Source organism: Argopecten irradians, unplaced genomic scaffold (assembly GCF_041381155.1).
Source record: "Argopecten irradians isolate NY unplaced genomic scaffold, Ai_NY scaffold_0605, whole genome shotgun sequence".
NCBI classification, from domain to species: Eukaryota; Metazoa; Mollusca; class Bivalvia; order Pectinida; family Pectinidae; genus Argopecten; species Argopecten irradians.
Window position 1 is genome coordinate 1 of NW_027188072.1, and position 11350 is coordinate 11350.

Here is an 11350-nt window from a genome sequence, read left to right on the forward strand (position 1 = left end):
TTGAATCGTTTGTAGCGAAACTATAAATATTCATAAGACAAAAGAAGAACGAAAGCCATTGCCTTGAATAAATATCTATCAAACATGGCCTAATCATTAAGATTTCAGCTTTCACGCGAAGAACCCTCGTATCAAGGTTATCGAAATTAGAATATAATCACAGAGTATGCACTCACCACGTACATGTCACCATCATGATCTCTGAAGTTCATGGAACAACTTTTTATCAGTGACTTACTTGAAGTTGCATTATGCGTCGTTTTATAAAATCTGATGACTTCTTTGATATTTATATTTCCATATTTCAAGAAACTCCGGGATCTTAAAAAATGGGTGGTTTCTTATTAACCATTGCTGTGGATACTCCATTTTGGAAATAACTGAAAACAATGAGACTGAAAAGGCATTTCACTTGTATAACTTTTTTAGTTTTGTGCTGGAAAAGCAGAAAATACAAAATGCATGCTCCTTAAAATCTGAAAAAGAAGTTATGTGATTGTGTGTAAAGTCCGCATATTTTAAATAAAAAAAATCAAAGGAGAAAAGATTCATCAACGATAATTGCAGGATTCTTTTGGGGCCTTATGTTAAATGAATGATATGATTTCCTAACAAGTAACTTGGGCAGAGTTCTGTTGAACGTTCTGTAGTCATGAAAATTGTCAACTTGTTATTTAATCAAAACTGTGTTCATAGAATAATGTCACAGTTGCAGTTTCACATTTGAACAATAGAGTAATGATTATTCATAGAAACGGCGTTGTTGAGGAAGATCAATGTTTACCTATAAACATTATCATTATTATCTAGCCATGTAATATGACCATTTGAATTGCTTTCATTTATGGACAAGTTACTCTTTATTTATCTTATAAATATTTACACGATAATGCAATTATAATATAACGTATTTTTTCATTTCAATGCACGAAGATGAAGTGGTAAAAGAAAATATTAGGTTTTTACCAAATTTTATTATCTAACTCCAAAACTGTAATTCCATTTTTTTAAATTTTAGATTGTTGCTGTTATTCGAGTGTCAGTTTGTTGTTGTTTACTGTATATATATATTGTATTTTCTTCTTTTGATGTCATGATAAGTTACCGCCCAATACTTTGTATTTGTAAAGATGTCTTGTCAACATGTCACACATACTTAGCTTTTCATAGTATTCTGTCAAAAATTCAACAACAAATACCAACAATATATAAAACCCTTTCTGCTATTCGATCCATTTACACATCATCCCATAACAATTCGTTGAAATAAGTTAAAATTGCACAACGGTTTTTCCAGGTGAATTATATCAAACATTTAAATCTATATAATATCAAACATCATGAGAGCCAATATTAAATGTTCAAACGCAAATTCCAGGTAGTGGTAATTTCCTAGTGGGAAATAAGTATGGAGTTTTGTGTTTGACAGCAAAGGCATTTTCTCTATTGGAGTGTCAGTGTTACTTGCTCTGCTTTCATAGAGACCATCTGACTATCTGGATTGTTGCGTAGGAATAGTTACCTGTCAGACTGTCAGAAAACATTTCACTTTTGAAATTCCCAATTAACCAGCCAATCATGAGAGGTTGAGTCAAACTTCTATCCTGGACTCAATCATCTATTCATGAGGGCCATATCCAAAGCCTATTTTTCATTTAGATGGTTGTTCCCTTTATAGCATTGATCCAAATATTTGAGTTGCTTCCCTTTTAACGATATTTGTTATATTTCTAAAAGTCAATCAAAACGCTTTTTTTTTTCAATTTAAACCTTTTACTTTCAATAACAATAATTATAAACATTGATGAATCATTGAACATTAAAATAATAAATTATGTCATAGACACTCATTTATTTTACCAGTGCAGCTCCTCACATTGAATGTGATTCAACGCCTGCATTGCCGGGTAAAACATACTAAAGTAGTTTAGTCATCTATCAATTGTAATGTATCTGGTAATACTAAAAAGCAATAAATATAATACTTCACACAAGTAGATGCAGCTCCTCACGATAAAGTGAATCAATGCTTGCATAATACAACAAAATGACATCCATCATTAGTTTCGTTACAATTCACGATATTTTTCCGGATGTCAAAGTTCATTGTCCATAGGCATTTCTATCAGAGGCTGAAACATATCATGGCTACAGTCCCGAGAAGCACAAGTGGTGAAAACAATTCAATCTTTTTTGATCCATTTCCTGAAAGTATATCATAATGTATTTATTTCAAGGTTAGTTAATAGATTTTTATTCATCGGCAGGGGCAACCTTATTAAAAAATATGTATCTTAAGTTTAATAAAAAAAGGTACTTTACACATGTGTCAGTTATTTTAATACAACAGTATTGAAACTATTGAAAAGAGACAGAAAAAATCATTCAGATTTCAAAGATGCTAATCTAGAATAAACTATAAATATCATGAATATGTAAAAAAATACAAACCACCAGGTGCCGCAGCCGTTGTAGTTTCAGGTTCTGTAATAAATCATGAAAGCTGTCAATGTTTGAAAACATTCGTGTTGACATAAAAAAAAATAAAAAAAAACAACAACTTTTAAATGGTTTGTAGATAACCTGTATATCGTTTCTAAGGAAGCTGGTAGACATTTTTTCTTTTAGGACACCTCTGTTTGGTATATATGGGTATATAAATGAAGCAGTCTTTGCTAAACAGGTTTTCATTTTATAGAACGATATTTTTTATCTCAGTACAAATGTTTTTAACTTGTATTGTCAACTTTTATGTTCCGATTCATAAAAAGGCAATGCTTGATTCGTAGACTTTGGGAGCATTTTTTCTGTTAGGTATGGACGCAAACAACATAGGATGCACGTATATTCACGACTAGGTAAGGTTTTTAGTATCAGATTCTAATTATGTGACATTTTATCAATAATGTCTGGAACAATCATAGTTTTCAGTGGTCAAATTCACAATCTATGAATTGTTTTATTATTTTTGCTTTAAAAACAAACATATGAAGTGAATCCAGTAAGTAATAGTAATAAAAAAAATGCTTCTCTATATAATTTGTTAATTGATCACGATTATACAAAGACACCTCTTTCAACCAATTCAGTATTATTCTTAAATAGGGTCAGAATGTTTTTGTTTACAATAAAACTTTTTTTTCCAGAGAAAAATTAAATGCATTGAAATCTGACAAGAAACATACGACATTGAATTATTAAAGATGCTACACCGCTGAAAAAATGGTAATTTTTTCACTATCAAAAACAGCAGCAGACGATTCAGTATATTTTTTCTTCAGTTACAAAAGTTGCGTACTTTACACACCATTACCACCATTGAAAAGTTTGAGCTTCTAATTTTACCTCAAGTAAAAAATATGAAAAATTAATTAATTGCATCCCGAAAAAAAATCCGTGACACTATATTCTTTATGGACTGAAGCACTGAATAGCCATGCACCACAGGCGAAATAATCTAGCTCAGCTTCATTTGGCTGTTTAGACAATGGGCTAGGAGGGTCCGACATGCACATCCCCCTCCAAACCTGGCGAACCAATATTTTTTTCTGAACTCTTCCGGAAGTTTCATCCCCAACTTAAGCATTGTAAACATTGGGCTATTTTGTTATTATTGTTTGAACTGATTGATTAAGAAATCAAAATACTGATTAGAAATAATAGTTTACTGTTAAGAAACATTTTTGCTGCGTCAAGCCAAATATGAAAAAAATGTGCTTAAATGAACTTTTTCGAGGTTAACATCTTTTTATTTCCTTCGTACAAATCCCTGCATATATTGATTTATTTGGTCCTGATATGTTTTTGTTGTCATCATGATACCTCATTTGTCTACTTCAATTGAAAAAAGTCAATGTTATGACAATTTTTCACTTTAAAGTGAAATTCGAAATGGCGGCATATATTTCATGCGACGTTGCATAACCCAGAAGTTCATCCAAACTTAAGCAATGTTAGCATTATGGATTTTGTGATCAGGTGAGTCACAAACGGTGTTCAGAAAAATATTTTTGGAGGTTGATTGGGCGGTGCAACGTCGGACCCTCCTAGACCCATGGCTTATGTTGTGTTTCAAATCAACTATAAGCAGTTTTGGCTGGGATAGTGGAGTTTCCCTGTGAAAAAAACCCATCGGCAACACTCGATCAAAAATTAACGCACCAACAATGTCAGGAGTTTGATACTAAAATCGCGACTTTTGAAATGGACCCGATTAATGAGGAACACCATTAAAGATCGGTTTTTACACGCCGTTATCAATACCACAACTATAGCACTTCGGACAATATAAAATAACATAGACAACTATTTCTTAAATACCAGTACAATAATTTCGTATTAATTCTCGAAAAAACGTAGTAGAATATATTTGGTTTGGATTTTTTTTAAAATAAAACAAAAGTTAAAGTTATTTGGTTCCCGAAAGCAATTTACACACATGTCAGTATGAAGGATCTTTATGTTTAGTATTATTGAGAGTTAAGCTCAATAAATATGAATTAATTTTCAAAGATTGCATGATGGGTTATCGAAATAATGTTTCTCACATATTTATATACGCTAGCATTTACCATAGTATTAACCTCTTACCTTGAATATGTCCTCAACGCATATTTTTAAATGCACCACAATCTGAATCGCATGCTGGAAGAACAAATATAAAACGCCTGGTTGAAATCACAGTAAGTGGTTATATGGCATATCTACTTAATGAAATAAACAAATATGCTTCAACAGTTACCGAATGTGGGTTCCTTTGACACACTTGTATTTACATTGATAAATAGATCAATATGGAAATATATTCTTATGAAAAATATTTGAAATAGATTGAAATGTTGGACTTATCGTTGTATATCCCGTTTTATCGATGGGGACTATTTCATCTATACTGTTATTGTTTTAGTCGGTTGTCCTTGGCAACGCACCGAAAGTTACAAGAACTCGACTCTTTCCGGTCAAATCTTTGGCTGTTCCATCAAATGGATTTTTTACTATACAAATGTATAACTTTATTTTCATACTTCATTTTTCAACAACTTTTTCTCTTAGGAATAACTATATAATTTGTAATATATAAGCATTGTTTGTCATATTTTTGCCATGCATTGGTGTGTAACATACACACGCGCACCATTGTCAATGCTAGAACACCAAATATATGTTACACATCACTGCATGTTAAAAATATGACAACCAATGCTTAAATAACAACCAACCATGTGTAGGACCATTTTTAGATTTTCACTAGCTGACTAAAGTGGACGTTTGCGTGCTAAAAACGCGATATCAAACACTTCCTCTTTCTTTATAACATTCTTATTCTTGACTCTTAATTTCAAAGCATGTTTAGTCTAAATTGTCCCTTTTTAATCAGCTATTTAATTTATTCTACACAATTATATATTTTTGTTTCTTTTTGCACCTAAATACGTTCAAAATTATCTTTGACATAACTCAAATTATTGGAATAGATAAGATATTTACACTTTATAGAGGGATGTTCGGAAATTAATGTTACTTGCGCAATATCTCGTGGAAATCGTGCTAAATGGGCTTAAAACTACCTCGTGGCGATAGTAGCGTGATATCTGAAGCGTGATATAGGTAAATATCTCGTTTCACAATTACACTGACCTTGATGCTGTGTACTTTGTTTTGTAGGCGCACCTAGCTTACACTCTATACAAATATGATTGGCAAGAGAGTTGAAAACGTAAATTGAATTTAGGGCCTATAATCAAAGTTAGGTCTCTACTTGGCTAAAAGCCGAGTGGATATTACAATCGTGAGGTGCTGTGATATATATGGGAAGGGGTCAAATGTTCATTATATGAACTATTTGTAGGTGGGTTGTTCTCGATTTAAGTCGGGACAACAGCAGCTTAAAAAAATGCTGCCCTCCACAGGTCGCCCTGCAGCAAACTACAAACAAAAGCATAACATTGAAACTAATTCGGCAAATCATTGAAAAAAATGCAAGGTAACACTGTCCGGCAGTTAGCTAAAATGACAGGCTTTGTACTTTAGCACGTAACCATATGCAGAGTATTACCATTGCTTTGTTTTGTAATATATACCTCTTTATCTACATTTAATCAGCACTGATTTCCAGTTACTTTAGCCACAGTGTAAAATTTTCTGCGTATGGTCACTAGTGTAATATGAATCTGGTGCGATTTTTTATTGGCTGTGAAATTCCTTGTGACTCCAGACAAGAAGACAATTAATTTAAACGTGAGGAAAAAAATGTCGTGGACGTAAAGGACTTCCGATGATTGCGGGGACAATATGGACGGCCTCTGTGAACTTTGTAAGAATGTGATAGGTTTCCATAAAGGATTCTAATTGCTGTCCCTCCGAATGTGTTAATTTATATGAGATTTCTTTGAATCTAGTGAACTTCTTAGACTCGTTTCTTAAAATATAATATGAATGCTACACTCATGTAAGATCCTATATGAATGTTACGAGCCGTATAGGTATTTGACTTTAACCAAAGCGTACACCTTAATGTCTGAGGTGTTGTGGGTGAGTGCGTATGCAGGTGTATGTTAGTGTCCAACTATGTACTATACTAAGTAAAATGTATGTGTGAATACATCTTATCTACATTCATGTATGACACGTTGATACAATTATTTTAGTACATACGTCAAAAATGTACATAACAGTGACACCATTCTGGTTTACAGACTCCTGGTAAGGCTGAGATTCTGGATACGATTTTTCCACATTCATCACAATCATTATTACATGTTGCTGAATCACCTTGGATGTGCATTTCAATCAATGTACATTTCATTGAAAATTTGACAAAAATTACGAACTCAGTTTGCCTTATTAATTCACCTGCCTATAAATTTTATCAATTTGGCAATTTGAAAACTTTTGAAAATCAAAAGTTTGTTATGAAATTTTCTAGTATAGCATAATATATCACATTAAAATACACTCATTATAAAGTATATATGTTTCCGATGACATCCGATTATTTATGACGTTCATAATTTGCATGAGAAAAAACGTAGTTCGAATCAAAGTTTAAAATTTCGACCAATCAAAAATCCGGAAGGTTCATATTCAAAGAGGGGAATATCGATATACATTGTATGTCTCCAGCACCAAGAACATTGAAAACAATGGCCTGAAAGTGGAATAACACAAACGTATTTTGTTTTAGAAATCGCCGTACTCACCTGCAATAGCTTGAATATTGTCTGTAGAATCTGTTTCTTCCAAAAACAAAAACAGGTGCAAAATAATTTTTGAAGGTTGCACATATAGTTTGCACAATAAGAGGTTGTATGGAATTTATTCACAACGATTAACTTTTAACAGTTATTCAAAATCTTTGTTTTTGTTTTAGTTTTACGTCCTATTAACAGTCGGGCCATGTAAAGACGTGCCAGATTTGATGGTAGAGGAAAACCACAGTACCGGTAAAAAAAAAACACCGGCCAGCGGTCAGTACTAAGCAACTACGCCACATTGGATTCAAACTCGCGAACGCGAGTCAGAGGTGGGGGGCTTGTAGTACATGTAATATATGGGGACAGCTTAACCATTGCGGCCCCAGTTATTAATGCATGTACATTAGTTTCTTGGCTCTTATCTCGCTGAATGTACTACCTCTCTTGTGAGTTAAAACATTATAACATACCGGTATAATAGAGGTTTTTTCCAACCATTGAAATATAAGCAATTTGAAAAACATCTAATGATACACCTTATTAACTCAACTAGTAAAAAATGAAATGATTATTTAATGAACAAAATATGTTCCGGATTTTTTTTCATGAAATGTACATTTTTCGCATATTTTGCCGCAAATAATAAGATACACAATAATTTACGTTTCAGAAGTAATACCTAATATTAGCCATGATGCATACACACTTTTGAGTAACTTGATTATGCTTGATATGTATTACTAATTTAAACAGTTGATATTATATCAAATTGCATGTTCATAAGATCTGTTAATCAGGAAGCCATATATATTTCTGCGTACTTCTTTATTAACAAATGTGGGGGTTTTCATGCTATTAAAAGTATCAGAAGAAAAATCTCTCGTCAATTTTACAACGACACCACATGATATTTAGCAAAACACATCATGCCTAAATGGTATATATATTTCTATCCATTTGATGACCCACACAACGCAGCGATATACTGATTGGAACTTTGTTTTTAATCAGTGAACACAAGAAACAATTTGTTAATAAATATTTCAAAGATAATGTTATAACGAATCTGTTTCAAGAAGCGTGAAAACCATTTGTCAATAGAAAAAAAAACGTCATACAGTTAACAGTTTGACCTCCTGAAATACATATATACTGAAGAATAAAAGTCGGCTATCATTGATCTATCTATCTATTATTATTTATATAATATATGTCAGAAAAAAACGACGATTTCTTGCGGGACCGCATTTTCACCGATTTATGGGTTTTTCAGGCAAAAATTTATATATACATGCATAAGTTTATATATATGAGATAGGATGGCTGTATGTATCAACACATCGAAAGCAATACAACGAAACACATTACTTTTCATTGCAAGTAAATGCTTGTTCAACATTGGACGGGTTCATATGATAAAATGTCGTTCGTGAAACAATATAATATTTTGCTAAAGAATTTCAAACCAGGATCGTTGATTACGCTAGTATTCATTCATCAAAAAAATCGCAGACAGAGAGTCCGTCCTACTCGAAATACCACGCTGGGCAAATTCATTTGTTTTCAAAAAAGTTTGTAATGAATTCTTATTGATCTGCTGATCAACACTGTCTTGTCCACCGAGCTGTGTAGACCAATCAAATGAATTCGTTGGTTTGAAGCAAAATGACGAAAAAATATTTCTAAGTGAATTTGTATGTAAAACACACCATGCATTTATTTCTAACCGAAATTTCGTTTTTCGTTTCGTGTTGATACTTAATATCGAATCTAAAAAGCAAAATCATGTAAAAGGGACACATATTAGCATTATCTGGTTATTGCCTTTTATTAAGCAATATCATCTACTATTTATCTTTTCTTGATACACCTTTGCACAATAAGGGAAAAAACAATTGTTTGGAAAAACATAAACTCGTCCACCTTTGCTTTACCTTTGCATGACCAGCCACAATCTTTCGCCGAATCTGAGCAAACAGGAGCGCAAGTTCCGGCTGTACATAACATAATAATTCTGTTTGATTTTTATGATATAAAGTATCAAAATAAACATGTATATAAATTTGTCTTTAGCAAGTAGGTCACAGCTCATCATAAAAATAAAGGCGAACCTATATCGTGAAACGATTAAAATACATAATTATGCTATTTCAAACTCTATCACCACTAAAATATTTACGGAGAAAAAGAGAGCGACTGCGTGATAATATCGATGCTGACCAGGAAAACTTTGTTTGACATCCTAATTTTAATGCCATCAGATAAAATAACGTTTTAGACTGAGAATATTGAATTTGAAATTATGAAATCAATTACCGGCCACACCACAGAAATTTTTTTTAGTACATCTTTTCTAAGATTCCAAATGAAGAAAAAATATCCATCAAGGGATTTGCTATTTCAAAAAAATACTGGATTTTCTCCAAACTTTTAATTTGTACAATGATTCCCCCCCCCCCCCCCCCCTACCCCCGCCCCTCACATGATATTTATAACCTTCCTACGCCACTTGCAAGTATTTGTTAATAATATCTGCACTGACCAAATATGTACGTTATTGTTTCAAGATACTGGGTATAAGATAATCCTACCTGTGCCTGTGATACATCCGGGTTGACACTTTTTTCCGTCCTTGCAGTCACCGTCGTCTATGCAGATGTATCCATTGACTATGAACAGTTTGATGGAAGAGAGTTATCTTTAAATATGTCAAATATAAACAATATACGAGTCATTCCAATCATAGAAAAACCTCCAGAAGCTATTCATTTTCATTTCCGGCATATGTTACAATGCAGAAGGTTGATATGAGCGCAACTTCCTGATATAATCAAAGAGTAATCAATTTTATGAAAGTTGTATTAGTTGCCATTTTTTTTATGACTTGAATATGTAAGCATTAAACCAAAAAAAATCAAATAGAAATATTTTCATAGATTTTAATAATTATAGAACCGCACGAAAATAATTGGTTTAATGTTATATAATCAAACAAATTGTACAGTGTGTGAAAATCATGCAATGCACTTCATACATAACACGAATTATTTTTTTGTTTTATAATGATTATGCAAATTACACGTACCATGCCCATAGGCTAAAACCATCAACAAAATCGAAGGGATAATCTTCATTCTGATAAAGAAATTTAAATAAACATTATTGTATCAATTGAGTAGCCATCGTTAATGCTTTATTTACAACCCACTTTGCAAAAAAATCTTAATGAATTTTAGCCAAAGAAAACTGCGTTCGTCTTCTCTTATGTTTCACGCATATGAAAAATCAAAGCTATTTAATAAGGCGCAATGTTGTGTACTTTACTTTTTTTTAACTCTTTTTCAAAGTGTAAAAATGTTGGTAGACTTACCTCTTTCTTGGAGCGGTTGTATGTTGCCGTACAAATGGTTCCTGCGCTCTGTGCTGGAGGTTGGTAAGGGACGTTTTATAGGGTTTATGACGAAAGTTGTGTTCATTGTACCTATAGCGACGCATTCACGTGACAGAAATGAATTTATTGTAGCCAGGCTTTTTGCACTTGAAGGCGCACTTTTTACATTACCACGTGTTTTACAACGATGACGTTGTAAGCTTAAGATTTAACACGTTTACATTTCATGTCGTAGTAACCATGCTTGCTTCTTTATATTTTAAAGATGTTTCACCGCTGACAAATGGTATTTTTCACTATCAAAAACATAAGCAAACGATTTAGTATTTTTCTTCAGTTACAAAAGTTACTTACTTTACACCATTACCACCATTGAAAAGTTTGAGCTTCTAATTTTACTTTAAGTTAAAAATATAAAGAATTAATTAATTTCATCCCGAAAAAATTCCGTGTCACTATACCCTATATGGAATGAAATACGTATATAAAATTGCGAATGTACCAAAGGCAAAATTAACTATTTTATTATAGTTTTTGTGTTAATTAGACATATATATATATACGATTGAACACCAATTAATGTTCAAATGATGAATGTCATTTATGCTCTGTCGGCGGTAGAGCATCTTTAACAAACCATTGTCATCACATCACACTCTTCAGCGGTTCTCTTATAAATATTCGATATCCTACAGGACATATTACAAACAAATGAATACATACGAGTTTACTTGGTTCAAATTATTATGCAGTATAAATGTGTAAA

The 11350-nt window shown here is 32.5% G+C and overlaps 2 long non-coding RNA genes across 2 annotated transcripts; both read right to left on the reverse strand.

Annotated features, from left to right (window-relative positions):
* Window positions 1-1750: 1750 nt before the first annotated feature.
* Window positions 1751-2605, reverse strand: LOC138313124 (uncharacterized). Its single transcript, XR_011207143.1, has 2 exons — window positions 2452-2605; window positions 1751-2205 (listed from the first exon to the last, which is right to left on the reverse strand). It is a non-coding gene; the product is annotated as an uncharacterized lncRNA (long non-coding RNA).
* Window positions 2606-7195: 4590 nt separating this feature from the next.
* Window positions 7196-10637, reverse strand: LOC138313122 (uncharacterized). Its single transcript, XR_011207142.1, has 5 exons — window positions 10564-10637; window positions 10279-10328; window positions 9785-9862; window positions 9128-9187; window positions 7196-7229 (listed from the first exon to the last, which is right to left on the reverse strand). It is a non-coding gene; the product is annotated as an uncharacterized lncRNA (long non-coding RNA).
* Between the last annotated feature and the right edge of the window lie 713 nt (window positions 10638-11350).